At 46.0% G+C, this 17,443-nt stretch overlaps 1 long non-coding RNA gene across 1 annotated transcript; it reads right to left on the bottom strand.

Moving 5' to 3' along the window:
• Window positions 1-525: 525 nt before the first annotated feature.
• On the bottom strand, window positions 526-17,439 carry LOC129631570 (uncharacterized). Its single transcript, XR_008704084.1, has 6 exons — window positions 17,124-17,439; window positions 15,084-15,238; window positions 14,160-14,208; window positions 12,442-12,562; window positions 8,892-9,079; window positions 526-1,245 (listed from the first exon to the last, which is right to left on the bottom strand). It is a non-coding gene; the product is annotated as an uncharacterized LOC129631570 (long non-coding RNA).
• Window positions 17,440-17,443: the final 4 nt, after the last annotated feature.

Here is a 17,443-nt window from a genome sequence, read left to right as displayed (position 1 = left end):
GGGGTGGGAGGGGACAGGTGGTGGTGGAGACTGGATATCTATCAGAGAATTAGGATATTCCTTGGCAAAGCAAAATGTCCTTGCCAGAAATAGATGGAATAGTGGTGTGCTAGAAGATCAGGTTTTCAGAAAAACAGCATCATAGCATCAGCCTATTTCTGTGGTGTAAATTCTCTTATCCTGTCTGGTTTTAAGCTACCAATTATTTTCACAACCAGCTCGAAAAATTCCTAAGTTTTTAACAATTGGCTTTTGCAAACCTGCACAAACCAGCTCTAGCATGCTGGCTAGGAAGAAACAGGGAAGAATAGGAGGTGTCTATCCGTGACTGCAGAGGCCAGATGTGAATGTGTGAGAAAGAGAGGGGAAAGAGAGAAAAGATTGAGAACAGCAGCAGAAGAGAAAGAAATGAATATGAAAGTTGCAATTACATGTTTATTTCAACATCCGTATACATTTTATTTTTCTTTGCGTGTGCAAGTTTATTTTTTTAAGAATTTTTAAAATAATAATTTTGCTTATTTATATTTTTGGCTGTGTTGGGTGTTCATGGGTGCGCAGGCTTTTCTCTAGTTGCGGAGAGCAGGGGCTACTCTTCATTGCGGTGCACGGGCTTCTCATTGTGGTGGCTTCTCTTGTCGCGGAGCATGGGTGCTAGGGTGCACAGGTTCAGCAGTTGGGGCCCGTGGGCTCAGTAATTGCAGTTCCCAGTCTCTAGGGCAAAGACTCGATAGTTACAGCACAGAGGCTTACTTGCTTCGAGGCATGTGGAATCTTCCCGGATCAGGGACCGAACCCACATCTCCTGCACTGACAGAGCAGATTTACCACTGAGCCACCAGGGAAGCCCCTGTTTTGCAGGTGTAAAATTTGCTCCATGGACAGAGGCATGTTCTGGTCATCTGCCACTGAGTCTCCACCACTATCGTGACGGAGCCTAGATGCTCAATATTTATTGAAGGAAGGGAGGAAGGAAAGGTCCCACGGTGCCATCACTATATTTGTATGGGTTGTGCGCTATGATTCACATGGTAGCTGTGTGAATGGCACCCTCTGGAGTTGTGTGCGTACTGAAGCAATGTCCCTGGAGGAAGAAGGAAGAGGGACAAAGAGGCCCATAGGTTGTTGCTGTTATTGTTTAGTCGCTCAGTTGTGTTTGACTCTTTTGCGACCCCATAGACTGTAGCCCATCAGGCTCTTCTGTCCATGGGTTTCTCCAGGCAATACTGGAGTAGGTAGCCATTCCTGGAAGAAGCCAGACACAAAAAGTCACATATTGTATGATTCATTGATGACATAGTCAGAATAAGTAAATCCATTGAGACATAATTGGTGGTTTCCGGGGGTTAGGGGATGGGGGAATTGGGAGCAACCTCTTAATAAGTAGAGTTTTATTGGAAGCGATGAAAGCATTTTAGGACTATCTAGGTGGTGGTCATTGGAGAAGGAAATGGCAACCCACTCCAGTGTTCTTGCCTGGAGAATCCCAGGGACGGGGGAGCCTGGTGGGCTGCCGTCTATGGGGTCACACAGAGTCAGACACGACTGAAGCGACTTAGCAGCAGCAGCAGCAGGTGGTGGTCATACAACCTTGTGACTGAGCTAAATGCCACGGAATTGTTCACTTTAAAATGGTTTCCATTTGGTGAATTTCATTTCAATAAAAAATTATTGCACTGAATGAAAGAGGCCAGATGAAAAAAGAGAACATACTATAAGATTTCATTTATATACAATTCTGGAAACTACAAACTAATCTATAGTAACTGAAAGAAGGTGAGTGAGTGCCTGGGTACTGTCGGGGTGGGGCTGAGTACAGAGGTAGGGATTACAAAGGCTCATGTGGAAAAATTTTAGGTAAACATGTAAAATTGTTCAAAATTTCAGATTCTCCTTCTTTTTTTCTTTAGTTGACTTAGTTGCCCTGAGGCATGTGGGATCTTCCCAGACCAGGGATAGAATCCCGAGTTCCCTGTATTTCAAGGCAGATTCTTCACCATGGGGCCAGCCAGGATGTCCCCATGTGGAAGTCCCCATGTGGAAACTTGGGTGGAATGGATACATTCACTATCTGAACTGTGCTGATGACCTTACAGAGTGTGTGGACACATGAAAACTCATCGAACTATATACTTCAAATGTGTGTGGTTTCTTGCCTGTCCATTACAGCTCACTAGAGCTGTAATTGGAGAAGGCAATGGCACCCCACTCCAGTACTCTTGCCTGGAAAATCCCATGGACAGAGGAGCCTGGTGGGCTGCAGTCCATAGCCTCACTAAGAGTCGGACACGACTGAGTGACTTCACTTTCACTCTTCACTTTCATGCATTGGAGAAGGAAATGGCAACTCACTCCAGTGTTCTTGCCTTGAGAATCCCAGGGACAGGGGAGCCTGATGGGCTGCCGTCTATGGGGTCACACAGAGTCGGACACGACTGAAGCAACTTAGCAGCAGCAGCAGCAGAGCTGTAATCAAGGCTTGAGGTTATGGATTGCCTGTGTTGTCAGGAGGAGAGAATATTACTCCACCACTAATATGCCCAAGTTGGTATACCCTGGATGTGTGCACACTGCTGCTGCTGCTGCTAAGTCGCTTCAGTCGTGTCCGACTCTGTGCGACCCCAGAGTCGGCAGCCCACCAGGCTCCCCCGTCCCTGGGATTCTCCAGGCAAGAACACTGGAGTGGGTTGCCATTTCCTTCTCCAATGTGTGAAAAGTGAAAGTGAAGTCGCTCAGTCATGTCTGACTCTTAACGACCCCATGGACTGCAGCCCACCAGGCTCCTCCGCCCATGGGATTTTCCAGGCAAGAGTACTGGAGTGGGGTGCCATTGCCTTCTCTGGTGTGCGATAATTATAACTCCTGGCCTTTACGTAGCACTCACTGTGTACAGGGTACTTCAGGTGTCTTAGCTCATTTAATCACCCAAGTGAGTTAGTTGAACTTTACTTGACTCAACTGTCTTACCCCCTGGCCTTTGCACGTTCTTGGTCCTCTGCCTGGAACTCATTTCTGCCCTTTTGTGAAAAGTAAAAGTGAAAATCTGAAAGTGTTAGTCGCTCAGTCGTGTCCAATTCTGTGTGACCCCATAGACTGTAGCCCACCAGGCTCTTCTGTCCATGGGATTTTCCAGGCAAGAATACTGGAGTGGGTTGTCATGTCCTTCTCCAGGGGATGGTCCTGACCCAGGGATCCAACTTGCATTTCTTAGTCTCCTGCATCGGCAGCAGGTTTTTTCTGGTTTTGTTTTCTTTAACCACTAGCAGCACCTGGGAAGCCCCAGGGTGCTACAGTCAAAAGTACGTGCCCATGACCATGACCTCGGAGGTGAAGGTATACTTCAACCAATATAGATTCTCCCTAGCAGTCAGGGCCCCAGCTCAAATGGGGACCCATTCCACCTGCATAACTTGAAAAGAGATTTTAAATGAGACAATTTGCAAAAGCATGAGACTGTTATGGAGACATAAGGGTTAGAGCAGTTTCCTGGTTCTGATACCACTGTGTTTCTGTTGCTGCTTTACTGCAACACGGAGGGGTTGCAAGACAGAGACTCAGAGAACCCTCTTTGGAGATGGCTATTTGACAGGAGCTCCAACTTCAGGCTGAAAAATTCACACAGCCAACAGCAACAGTACAGGGAGCGAGCTGGGGAATTAACACCCCAACTTCACTCAGTGTCCTCCCTGTGGTCTCCTGCTGGGGCTCCCCATCGACCGAACCCAGCTGGAAGGTGGGAGATCCCACTAACAGTCCCCACAGCACAGGGCAGGGGGAGAAGGGGAGAGAATGAATGTGAAAAAGGAAACCGCACAACCCACCCCTTGAGTCCGCAATACAGAAGACACACAATTCCCGTCTGTTACTTAATCATAGAACTGCCTTGTGCTAATGGCAAGGGGTCACCCGCCCACAGCTTTAGATGGTCAGTTCTTCATGAACCACAGTCAGAGGAAGATGGGGGAAAACCTATAACAGAGCTGCAAAGGCCCTGACTGTGCGGCTGGTGGTGATGAGAGCCGCCTGCTTCTACCACCCCTTCTACGTTCTCTTACCACCTGCCAACACCTCCTCTGGACATCGTTGAGACACAAGGTTTCATTCCTAAGGGAAGTAAGTGTTCAATAGTCTTGTCTTTATTGGCTTTTGGCCACTTTCTGCTAAACAGGGCCACCGGCGAGTCAGTATTACCCACAACGCATCCCCTGGCTTCCAAACGTAGTCCTCCTTGACCTGGCAAACCAGCCTCCCTCTGGTGGTCACAGTCCCTCTGGTCGTCTTCTCCACCTCTTGTTTCAGCAGCACGAGGAACACAAAATAGCATGGGGGCAGTCCTGGCTTCTGGTTGATTAGAGCTCTGATTGGGTTTCTCACCCACACAGAGCCCAAGGTCACAGAGACCAGGAGCAAAGATGCTTTAAGTGGGTTGTCATGTGTACTGATGGGCGGGGACACTCCCTTATCCTCCCCTGTGTCATGGACCCCTGCATTCTGGCTCTAGGGCAGGTGACACGATAGACTGGCCAGTTTGAGACCTAGAGCATCTCCTATTGGGTGGCAAGGTACCTTCTCTTCCTGGTGCCTTCAAAAGCCATCATGGCCATTCGACCCTTCTGATAAGCCAACTGTGTCTGTGTACGGGGGTACCTGGAAGGTCAGTGAGCTCCATGAGGGAAGTTTAACTGCCTCAGTTCCTTTGCCTTAAAATACATCCTCTAGTTGGAAGCAATACTTCATGGGAGGATCTCTCTGGTGATCCCATGATTAATACTCCACCTGCCAGTGCAGGGGACAGGGGTTCAATCCCTAGTTCAGGAAGATTCCAGATGCTGTGAGGCAACTAAGCCAATGTTGCCACAACTGCTGAAGCCTGTGCACCTAGAGCCGGTGCTCCACAAGAGAAGTCACTTCAGTGAGAAGCCTGCCCACTGTAACAATGAGTAGCCCTGGCTCACAGCAACTAGAGAAAGCCCACCTGCAGCAATGAAGACCCAGCGAAGTGAAAATTAAATAAATCAATTATTTTTTAAAAAAAGAATAGAACTATTTCTTACAGTTTTGGGGGCTGGAAGTGCTCAGGGTGCTAATGTGATCAGGTTCTGGCGAGGACCCTTTTCTGGACTGCAGATGGTAGATTTCTCATTGCATCCTCACATGGCTGGAGGAGAGCCAACTGGCTCTGCCTTCCTCATAAAAGGGCACTGTGATAATTAATGTTCAACTTGCCACATCTAAGGGGTGCCCAGATAGCTGGTAAAACATGATTTTTGGGTGTTTCTGTAAGGGTGTTTCCAGGAGACAATAGCATTTGAATTGGTGTACTGAATAAAGATTTTTGTTGTTGTTCAGTCACTGTCACGTCCAACTTTTTGCAACCCCATGGACTGCAGCACACTAGACTTCCCTGTCCTTCACCATCTGCTGGAGCTTGCTCAAACTCATGTCCACTGAGTCGGTGATTCCATCCAAAACCATCTTGTCCTCCATTGTCCCCTTCACTTCCTGCCTTCAATCTTTCCCAGCACCAGGGTTTTCTCTAATTAGTCGGCTCTTCTCATCAGGTGGCCACAGTATTGGAGCTTCAGCTTCAGCATCAGTCCTTCCAATGAATATTCAGGATTGATTTCCCTTAGGATTGACTGGTTGGATCTCCTTGCTGTCCAAGGGACTCTCAAGGGTATTCTCCAACACCACAGTTTGAAGTATCAGTTCTTCAGCACTCAATCTTCTTTATGGCCCAACTCTCACATTCTAACATGACTGCTGGAAAAACCATAGTTTTGACTATACAGATGTTTGTGGGCAAAGTGATGTTTCTGCTTTTTAATTTTGCTGTCTAGGTTTGTCATAGCCTTTCTTCCAAGGAGCAAGTGTCTTTTAAAGATGAATAAAGATGGCCCTTGTAGAAGCAAGTGGGCTTCTTCTAGTTCATTGAGGGCCTGAGTAGAACAAATAGGTAGCAGAAGGAAGAATTTGCTCTCTGCTGGAGCTGAGACATCACCGTATCCTCCCCTGGGACAGCAGTTCATTTCAGTTCAGTCACTCAGACGTGTCCAACTCTTTGCGACCCCATACACTGCAGCACGCCAGGCCTCCCTGTTCATCACCAACTCCTGAAGTTTACTCAAACTCGTGTCCATCATGTCGGTGATGCCATCCAACCAGCTCATCCTCTGTCATCCCCTTCTCCTCCCGCCTTCAGTCTTATCGGGCCTTCTTATTTCAGGGCTTCTACCTTAGACTGGGACTTAGACTGCTTGCTCCCCAAGTTAACAGGCTTGAAGTTTCAACTGTACTGCCAAATTTTCTGGGCCTCCAGCTTACAGACAGTAGATCCTTGGAATTCCTAGCTTCCATAATTTCATGAACCAATTCTTCATAATATATCTACATATGTTTCTATATATCTGTTTGGGTTTCCCAGGTGGCTCAGATGGTAAAGAACCCACCTGCAATGCAGGAGACCCAGGTTTGATCCCTGGGTTCTGGAAGATCCCCTGGAGAAGGGAATTGCTACCCAATTCCAGTATTCTTGCCTGGGAAATTTCATGGACAGAGGAGCCTGGTGGGCTACAGTCCATGGAGTCACAAAGAGTTGACACAACTGAGTGACTAATACACACATACACACATATCTGTTTATGCCCTATTGATTCTGTTTCTCTGAAGAATTTTGATGAATATGGGCACGAATCCCAGCATTAGAGTTCCACCCTCATGATCTAATGACCTCCCGAGGACCCCAGCTCCTAATACCTTCATACTGGGATTAGCATTTCCAGCACACCAGGCATTCAGCCTCCACTGGGGCCCAGTAAGAAGCCTAGATGGCTCACTGGTAAAGAATCTGCCTGCAAATGTAGGAGATGCAAGTTTAATCCCTGGGCCAGGAAGATTCCCTGGAAAAGAAAATGGCAACCAGCTCTAGTATTCTTGCCTGGGAAATCCCATGGATAGAGGAGCCTGGCAGGCTACAGTCATGGGGTCTTAAAAGAATCAGATATGACTTAGTGACTAAACAACAATAACAACAAGCCTACAGCCCCTTTCCAAATGTCTGATTGCAATCTTCAGAAGAAGGCATGAATTTTCTCCAAAACAAGTTCTGCCCTGTGATTCTATTAGACTCTGTAAGATGTTCCATGTTGTAATATACTGGGTTTGAAACATAAACATTCTTACAGTCATTATTTTCTGAATGCAATCACCCAGGAGTTACTTAGAAGACATTTTAATATTTCCAGGGGGGAGATTTCTAGTATAACTCTTTTGTAGTTTAAATGGTTTGTTCTTTTTTCTAATTTATGGCTACTTCCTATATGGTTGATGGCTTACTATCCCTACTGTTTGATATTAAAATGTATCTGCATTTATCAACTTGCAACTGTACTTTTTCAGAACCTGTTGAGGATTAGCCAAGTCTGATTTCCTCTTACAGAATGTTAAGGCTTTTGCCCAAGGATATTTGTGAAACAAGGTTACAAGATTTTAAAAATCAATTTCAGAGAAGTTAATTTGTGAACCAGTTCCAGCTTCTCCATTCTTTCGCACTGAGTAAAGCTTGTTTTGTTCTAGCCTAAAAAAAAAAAACCTCAATCAGAAGTTCCTGATTCATTACAAAAACTCAACAGTGGGTTAAAAAACAAGTATTGGAATTTAGATTTTACTTATATATTTGTAGAGCCTTGAACCAACTAATGCTCCTTTGGTTTCTATATTATTCCTGTTGGGACTAAAGTCAATTTCAGTTAGCAAAGAATCAACTTTTCAAGCTGTTTAAATTCTTCTACTTTGAGTTGCAAAGGTGGAGGAGAAAGAAGAGGGATTAAGAAAAAGAGAGGAGAGAAAAGAGAGAAAGAAGGGGAGGGAGAGAAATGAAAGATAGAACCAAAAGAAAATTCACTACAGAATGGAGAAGGAGGGAAAATACTAGAGACAGAATGAGGTTTAGGTTTGTAATATCTAAAGATCAGCCTCTCTCTTTTGGACATCAACCTCTAATCTGATCCCAGAACCAGACTGATTCTTAACTCTGATCCCAGGTCAAGCCCACATTCTGACTATCAGCATCTTCTCACAATCAGTTCCTGATCCTGACCAGGCTAAGCCCTAACCCTGACCCTAAACCCCAGTTCTCTCTACACTGCGAACTCGAACTTTAAAGAATCTACAATAGTCATTCGCCAAGTGGACATTCACATCCAGAGATGTGGTTTCATGGTTTCATGGTGTTACTCTCTGTGCCCTGCCAGCCTTCAACTTCCCCCTCTGCATCTGCTTTATCCCCCACCCCCCACATCCTCTAAAACAATCTGCTAAAAAAACTCACTTCCTTGATCTTCCATCCCATTCACTGCTTCTTCCCTTCTGGGTCAAGCATCTTCAACTATCTGGACATATTTTCTTTTTTTTAAATTTACTTATTTGTCTATTTTATTTGGCTGTGTTGGGTCTTAGCTATGGCACAAGGGCTTCATTGTTCCACCACATGTGGGATCTTAGTTCCCTGACCAGGGATCAAACCTGCATCTCCTGCATTGGAAGGTGGATTATTAACCATTGGACCACCAGGGAAGTCCCTGGACACTTTTTTTTTTTTTTTTTTTTGGGCTGCCCTGGGTCTTCATTGCTTGTGGCTTTCTCTTGTTGCGGAGTGCAGGGGGGCTGCTCTTCACTGCAGTGTACAGGCTTATCACAGTGGCTTGTCTAGTTACAGAGCATGGGCTCTAGAGTGCTGGCTCAGGAGTTGTGGCCAATGGACTTAGTTGCCCCGAGGCATGTGGGATCTTCCCAAACCAGGGATCAAATTCCTGTTCCCTGCATTGGCAGGCAGATTGTTAACCACTGGACCACCAGGGAAGCCCAGAATTTTTTTTTTTCTATTTTTTCACCTTTCACTCACTCCTCCATGCTTTCTTTCTTTCTCTTCTTCCTCTAAAATTGCTTTTACCAAGGTTGATGTAGGAGACGGATGGGTCCCTGATCCAAACTGCTGGCGTCTGTCCAGTGGAGGAAAATCGAAGCTTTGTTCTCATCCAGACACTCTGAGGATAGAGCTAGTGGCAGGAGCTGAGCTCTGCTGAAGTAAAGAGATAATACGACCACTCCTGAGGTCAAGGAAAACTTCCCTTTATGTACCTGTGTAAGAAGGTTCCTTGGGAGTCAAAAAGGGAGGGGGTTCGTCACCCAATACATGTGGACATGCCTCTGCGGTGGGATCCATCTCAGCAAAAAGTTACCCATGTGACTTGGGGTGGCTCCTAGGACAGGTCTGATGTGGAAAAAGAAGTTATATAACTGGCCAAAGGTAAACAAAGACCCAGAAGGACTGTCCTGGATGACTGATTTAAATCATGTCTTAACTGTGCTTCTCATTCAGGACACCCGCATTCTTCTCTGGGAGTGTATTTCTGCCTTGTTTCTATCTTGAATAAACAAACTGCTTCTCTGTGTGCTCTCCCACATATTATGCTGTGTCTCTAATAAAATTTGTTATTGTTTTTAGTTTTTGCCTCCTTGAAACATTCTTGCTTTCAGTGGGGGGTAAAGCCAGGGGAACCTTGCCTCTAGCCCCTGGTGGCCTCACGACTAGGATTCCTGGTTTTCATTCAGTTCAGTTCAGTTCAGTTCAGTCGCTCAGTTGTGTCTGACTCTGTGACCCCATGAACCGCAGCACGCCAGGCCTTCCTGTCCATCACCAGCTCCCGGAGTCCACCCAAACCCATGTCCATTGTGTTGGTGATGCCATCCAACCATCTCATCCTCTGTCGTCCCCTTCTCCTCCTGCCCTCAATCCCTCCCAGCATCAGGGTCTTTTCAAATGAGTCAGCTCTGCATCAGGTGGCCAAAATATGGAGTTTCAGCTTCAACATCAGTCCCTCCAATGAACACCCAGGACTGATCTCCTTTAGGATGGACTGGTTGGATCTCCTTGCAGTCCAGGGGACTCTCAAGAGTCTTCTCCAACACCACAGTTCAAAAGCATCAATTCTTCTGCGCTCAGCGTTCTTCACGGTCCAACTCTCACATGCATACATGACCACAGGAAAAACCATAGCCTTGACTAGACGGATCTTTGTTGGCAAAGTAATGTCTCTGCTTTTGAATATGCTGTCTAGGTTGGTCATAACTTTCCTTCCAAGGAGCAAACATCTCTTAATTTCATGGATGCAATCACCATCCACAGTGATTTTGGAGCCCAGAAAAATAAAGTCAGCCACTGTTTCCATTGTTTCCCCATCTATTTGCCATGAAGGGATGGGACCGGATGCCATGATCTTAGTTTTCTGAATGTTGAGCTTTGAGCCAACTTTTTCACTCTCCTCTTTCACTTTCATCAAGAGGCTCTTTAGTTCTTCTTCACTTTCTGCCATAAGGGTGGTGTCATCTGCATATCTGATGTTATTGATACTTCTCCCGGCAATCTTGATTCCAGCTTGCGCTTCCTCCAGCCCAGTGTTTCTCATGATGTACTCTGCATATAATTTAAATAAGCAGGGTGACAATATACAGCCTTGATGTACTCCTTTTCCTATTTGGAACCAGTCTGTTGTTCCATGTCCAGTTCTAACTGTTGATTCCTGACCTGTATACAGGTCTGGTATTCCCATCTTTTTCAGAATTTTCCACAGTTTATAGTGATCCACACAGTCAAAGGCTTTGGCATAGTCAATAAAGCAGAAATAGATGTTTTTCTGGAATGCTCTTGCTTTTTCGATGATCCAGCGGATGTTGGCTAACCAGGTTCAGTTCCTGGGCAGGGAATCATTACCCATATACATCCACTACATTTTCATTAGTATTGTCATCTAAAAATATCACGTCTTCTAGTACATGAGCACAGAATATCTTTCCACTTATTTATGTCTTCTTTAACTTCTGTTACTCTGTATTCTCCTTTTTAAAAATTGTTTTTTAGTTTTTCTGTGTACAAGTCTGTCACTTACCTGGTTAAGTTAATTCCTAAGTATTTTATTCTTATTGATGCTGTTGTACATGGAATTTTGAAATTTTCCTTTTCATACTGTTCACTGTGTATGTATAGAAATATGGTGAGTGTGTCTCCTGGGGCTGTGTCTCCAGGGAATCTTACGTGGCTAGGCAAGGTGTGAAGACTTATCCCAAACTGAGGCTGGGACACTAAAAACTCTAGAGGTAGAGATTTGTTTGGAAACCCAGGATTCCCTGGTAGAGCAGGGAAGATCAGTGCCCTAGTGTGGAGAAAGATCATTTCTCAGAATTGAGATTGAGAATCCACATCTCTACTGGGAGCTGGTGTGAAGTGTTTCCTCTGTGCAAAGGGGCAGTGAATTCAGAGGCCTTCCATCAGTAAATCCCCAGCCCAAGACACCTGAGAGGCATATTCATAACTGTCACACCTGGTACCCAGAGAAAGCTGCAACCATGAAAAGGTGGGAAGTTATAACACACAACACCATCAGTCCTTCTTACATTTCCAAAGCCTTCAAAAATATCTGAGTGCCGAAAGGCCAGATTGGAACTGAGTGAGAGCTGGTTTGTTCCACCACGTGCCCTGACCGACCAGGGAATCCCTACCTTCTGAAATATGAGAGGTGATCTCAGTCCCCACCCTCAGTCTGGCACAGGTCCTCACACCCTTCCTAGTCATGTAAGGGTCCCCAGAGACATGGCCCCTCCGAGGCCACACAAGTCAGGCAGCCGTGAGATGGCCGAGCCTCCAGGAGCCCTTTCCTCATCCTGCCTCCTTCCCCCTCCTGCCTCTGTTATGGATGCAGGCATCTCCTATGGTGAGACTTTCCCTGCCTCTGGTGCTCTGGGTGCTGTGGGCTTCAGCCCCTCCTGCCTTTGGAGCCTGCTGCTGAGAGACACACCTGGGCAAAACTCAGGCTTTGTGAACTGGCAGAAATCTTCAGAAGTGCGCTGAGGCCTCCCCTCAACCCCCCCCCCCCCACCCTGCCCCACCACCACCTCGGTCTAATGCACTGGGGTCTGGACCACAGACTGAGGGAAGCGAAATCCTTAAGTCTTAATCATGGGCCCCCAACCTGCCCACCACCTGCCACCTCCTTCAGCTAGAAGTCACATCAGCTTAGGAACAGCCTGTTCTGAGGCCATAAGGCAACTCTGCATTTTCATAGTACTAACACTCTCAGCTCCTAGAAGACCTTCTCAGGTTCTAGGCATGAGGCTCCCTCTATCTCAGTGACTCAGAGAAGTATAACTCAGAGAACATCCCTTAAACCCAATCCCTCTTATACTTCTAATCTCACTGATTTCTTTTCTGAGGCCAGCTGCTTTCAAAACAGTCTGCTTTCAAAGTGCTCCTGTGATTACATTAAGCCCACTTAGATCACATCTCTTTTTGTTAAATTCAAAGTAAATTGATGAGTGACCCTACTTACAGTATACCTGCAAAATCCCTTTTGTCACGTAACTTAACACAATTACCCATAGGATTACTCATCACATGTTCTCAGTCCAGGGATTAGGAGTAAGTCTTGAGGTTCCATCCTAGAATGCCGCTTACAGCACCATATGTAAGCTGTTCTTGTTCTCAGGGAGCTCCTTCAGGGTCTCTGTTCTACAGAAGCAAAAAAGCCAAACCTGGTCGGTCCAGACTCAAGTTGATGTTATAAGACACTGAAGACAAAAAACAGAGATGAGAAAGCAAGGGCCCCTTCCCTGCTCACCTGTAAATCTGAGTCACAGGTGCATATATTGCCCTCAGACCTTTAGTCGTGGTCACAGGCACTGAGAGTAGCTAGCACCGAAGTTAACTCCTAACTAAAGTCATCAGAAACCAAAAGCCATCCAGACAACCCAACCAAAAGCGACAGTAAGGCTGCAGTAATTCAACCAGGATTTGTTATAGACTTCTGCTGATTCGTTCATTCAGCATCATTCACTGAGGATTTACTATGTGACAAGCACTAAGCCACTTGCTGAGAACAATGTGGTGATTATAAAATAAAGCCCTTATTTGCATCTTTATTCAAAAAATTCGACTCTAAAAAAGGGAGGGGAGATATAGAGGAAATGAAAGAATAAAGAAGAATGAGACGGGAAGGGAAAAATTGTGAGAAAATTGCTAAAATTCAAACATTGAATACTTTATGATACTTAACGAAATATAACTTTTTAGTGGGACAATGATACCAGGATTATGTTTTTTAAAGACCCCTTCTATTTTAGTAACACAAATGAAATATTTCCAGAGGCAGTGATGTGATATCTGGGATTTGTTTCTAAACAATGCCGGCTGGGACTTCCCTGGTGGTCTACTGGTTAAGAATCTGTCTGCCAATGCAGGGGTCATGGGTTCGATCCCTCGTCCAGGAAGATCCCCCATGCTGAGGGGCAACTAAGCCCGTGCCCCACAACTACTGAGCCTGTGCTCTAATGCCTGTGAGCCTCAGTACTGAGCCGTGTGCTGCTACCACTGAAGGCTGTGCGCCTACAGCCTGTGGTCTGTGATAAGAGAAGCCACTGCGATGAGAACCCCATGCACCCCACTGAAGAGTAGCCCCTGCCCGCCGCAACTAGAGAAAATGTGCACACAGTGACAAAGACCCAGCACAGCCAAAAATAAAACGACAAAAAAAAACAAATCTAGGTTGGAGAGGAAGTATAGATGCTGCAAGACTGGCCACAGAATGATCACTGTTGTAGTTACACGATAAGTACAGGTAGATTCATTATATTATGGCTTTCATTTTTGCAACTATTTTTGAAATTTTCCAAAATAAAAAGGTACTTCCTCTCCAGAAGCTTATAACACAAAGAGTCAGATATCCCAACAAACAGACCGTGAAGCAGTTGAACAAAACATACGCAAAGTGCTAGTCAAGCTCTGAGGACACTGACCACCTCGGGATACACAGGAGTCAGACAAGATGTCAAAGGAGTCTCCCTTGACCGGAGTCTATAAGAAAGTGTCTTCCAGGCAAAGGGGTGGGCAAGTAGACCCGAAGGCATGTGAATGTGAAGTCACAGAGCTCTGTGGTCTTCAGATGACTTACTAGAAGCTGTATTACTTCAGAGCACCTGTCCTAGAGCCAGACCAGCCGTGCTGGAGCGCCTGCTCCTGAGTCCCTACTGGGAGACCTCAGGCAAGCTGTGTGTGTTGTCCCTGTGCCTCTGATTCTTCACCATGACAGGGGACTTGTAACAATACCTACCTCCCGGGACTGTTGTCAGGAGTCAGTGAGTTAATCCACGTGCAGAGCGCTTAGAAGCAAATGGGGGAAGAATAAACATTAGCTGTCAGTGATGGAAGCAGTAATCTCAGCCCACGATACCACACATCTTGAAAATCTCATCTGATTTCTATTTGTTACTATCTTCTTTTGGTTAGTTAGAGTGTACACTTGTACAGTAGGGGCCACGCCTATTGATCTCTGCAGCCCAGAACCTAAGCCCAGAATCTGCCCATAAAAGGCAGGGATCAGGCAACTCTTCTTGCAGGCAGCAGGGCTGGGACCACCCAAAGGCTCTGTCTATCCACCTCTTTATTCCCCTATGGATTTAGTGGTTTAGTCTCCAAGTCCTGTCCAGCTCCTGCAATCCCATGGACTGTAGCCTGCCACGCTCCCCTGTCCATGGGATTTCCCGGGCAAGAATGCTGGAGTGGGTTGGCATTTCCTTCTCCAGGGGATTTTCCAAACCCAAGGGTTGAACCCAGCTCTCCTTCATTGCAGACAGTCTTCTGCATTGCAGGCAGATTCTTTACCAACTGAGCTACCAGGGAAGCCTAAGGCCATGACTACAACAGGAGAAAATCAGGCAACTCTTCTTTCAGGCAGCAGAGCTGGGACCACCCAAAGGCTCTGTCTAGCCCCCTCTTTGTTCCCCTAGGGATTAGACTCTCAATGCCTACAACTCTTCGGCTTCCTGTCGCTTCCTTCCTTGTTGGCACCTCGCCCTTCACTCTGCTGCAGAGCTGTTCATTCACTAAAGGTGCTCTCGGCTCCCCTCCCTGGCACTCCACTGCTTCCTTGCTCTCTCTCCCCACTGCTGTATTATGTAAACAGACACAGCCACACTTATTCCACAATAAAGGGTGAAATGAGGATGAATCTGTAGCTCATGGGCCTCATACTTACTAGTGAGAAGTAGACTCCTCTGGAAAAGAGAAAAGCAAGTAAGATAGTAGCCAGGACATTAAAGCCTTCAAACATAACCCCACTGCCGAGGAGATCCTGTAGACAGATTTGTACAATCAGCTCACATCTCACTGGGGTTTGGTGCTCAGAAACTTCTGGGGAGGAGAGGGAATCACAATGGGCAGGGAGCCCAGCTTTAGGTTGTTATTTGCTGTACAAAATGATTTCCTTTTTCCTCCATTAGCAGACATTCTCATTTCACACACCCCTCCCCCACAAGAACAGTGAGGAAGAGAAGAGCCAGAACCTGAGACCTGAGAAGATAAAAGACCACAATGGACACAGACTCTAAGGTGAAGTGTGAAGCTCAGAGGCAGGTCTCTCTGAAATCTAAGCTGTCTGGACAAAGTGCCCTCTGCCCTGAGCAGTGATGTGGGGCTGGAACATGGTCCTGGCCCCCCGACAAGTGGGAAGTGCTGGTAGAACATTAACTAACCACCCAGGGGCAGAAGGAAATGGAGCCTCAGAAGGGCCTCTCTCTACATGTTCTCCCCAAGTTACCCATGAAAAGTGAAAGTGAAATCGTTCAGTCGTGCCCGACTCTTTGTGATCCCATGGACTGTAGCCTACTAGGCTCCTCCGTCCATGGGATTTTCTAGGCAATAGTACTGGAGTGGATTGCCATTTCCTTCTCCAGGGGATCTTCCCAACCCAGGGATTGAACCTGAGTCTCCTGCATTGTAGACAGACGCTTTACCATCTGAGCCACCAGGGAAGTTACCCCTGAGGGTTGGGCAATTCAAGGTTATGACCCAGCCCTAGGATTTGATGGTTCTTTTCTGTTATAAAGGTGGGTGAGGAATCACAGAGCAGAAATGGGACACAGGAAAGGACAGACTAAAAAGAGCTGCATAAGCATGCTTTCAGAGAAGGCAATGACACCCCACTCCAGTACTCTTGCCTGGAAAATCCCATGGACAGAGGAGCCTGGTAGGCTGCAGTCCATGGGGTTGCAAAGAGTCGGACACGACTGAAGCGACTTAGCAGCAGCAGCAGCAGCAAGCATGCTTTGTTTAAAGGTCAAGGCTTTTTGAGCCAGGCCAACTTCCCTTCCCAGCTGGGCTCTCTATGACCATAAGCCTTGCCCTGTACTTTGAGCCCCACTGAACCCAGAACTCTTCTTGCTTGGGGACTAGAGCAACACATTAATAAGAGAACTGGAAACAGGAAGACAAATGAGAAAAGCAGAGTGGCAAGATTCCTGAAATACTCAGTGTGATTACAAGGAAGAGAAACTAGTTTTCTCATAGGGCTCAGACAGGTTTTGAGAGTAACTTTTACGTGGGCTACCCAGGTGGGGCTAGTGGTAAAGAACCCATCTGCCAATGCAGGAGATTTAATAAGAGACATGAGTTCAGTCCCTGGGTCAGGAAGTTCCCCCGGAAGAAGGCATGGCAACCCACTCCAGTATTCTTTCCTGGAGAATACCATGGACAGAGGAGCCTAGTGGGCTACGGTCCATGGGGTCACAAAGAGTAGGACACAACTGAGGTGACTTAGCACAGCATGCACTGCATGATAAGTGGACAAAATATTTTCAGTAATGACAGAACTTTTAGAATAAATGCCTAGCATTTATCTGGACTTTTAGAATAAATGCCCATATTTATCTGAATATGACATACTTGTAAAGGAAACTGAAAACTCACTTGAGTCTCATAATTTTATTGTCTTAACTAACATAAGACTGGGGAACATTTTGATACAACCAGGAGTTTGAAGAAGAAAAGAAAAGCAGGAATAAAATAGGAGTATGTGCGGTGGCATAGGTGAAGAAGAAAAAAGGAGAGCCAAAAAAAAAAAAAAAAAAGAGTAATACAAAAGGAACAATAAATTCCCATCATAAAGCCAAGAAGGAAGCGGAGAGTTAATTACAGCTAAAATCAGCTAGCAGGCCCTCTCCCCCAGTTGAAACTTTCTCAACCCAACAAGGGCTTTATCACTCTACAGTGGAGAGCTAAATTTTGTTGGCTAGTTTACATTAGATGGGGACTCCCCTGGTGACTCAGATGGTAAAGAATCTGCCTGCAGTGCAAGAGACCCAGGTTCAATCCCTGGGTAAGGACGATCACTTGGAGAAGGCAATGGCTACCTACTCCAGGATTCTTTCCTGGAAAATTCCATGGACAGAAGAGCCTGGCAGTCTGCAGTCTATGGGGTCACAAAGAGTCAGACACAACTGACTAAAACCCACCCACTTATATTAGACAGAGAAATTTGATTAACATCAATTCTTCAAAGAACCAGCTAAACATGTGACTCTCACTAAATTAACAAGTTAAACAGCAAGAGTCATTCAA

This window comes from Bubalus kerabau, chromosome 17 (assembly GCF_029407905.1).
Source record: "Bubalus kerabau isolate K-KA32 ecotype Philippines breed swamp buffalo chromosome 17, PCC_UOA_SB_1v2, whole genome shotgun sequence".
Classification (NCBI taxonomy): domain Eukaryota; kingdom Metazoa; phylum Chordata; class Mammalia; order Artiodactyla; family Bovidae; genus Bubalus; species Bubalus kerabau.
This window is presented reverse-complemented; position numbering and strand designations above follow the sequence as displayed.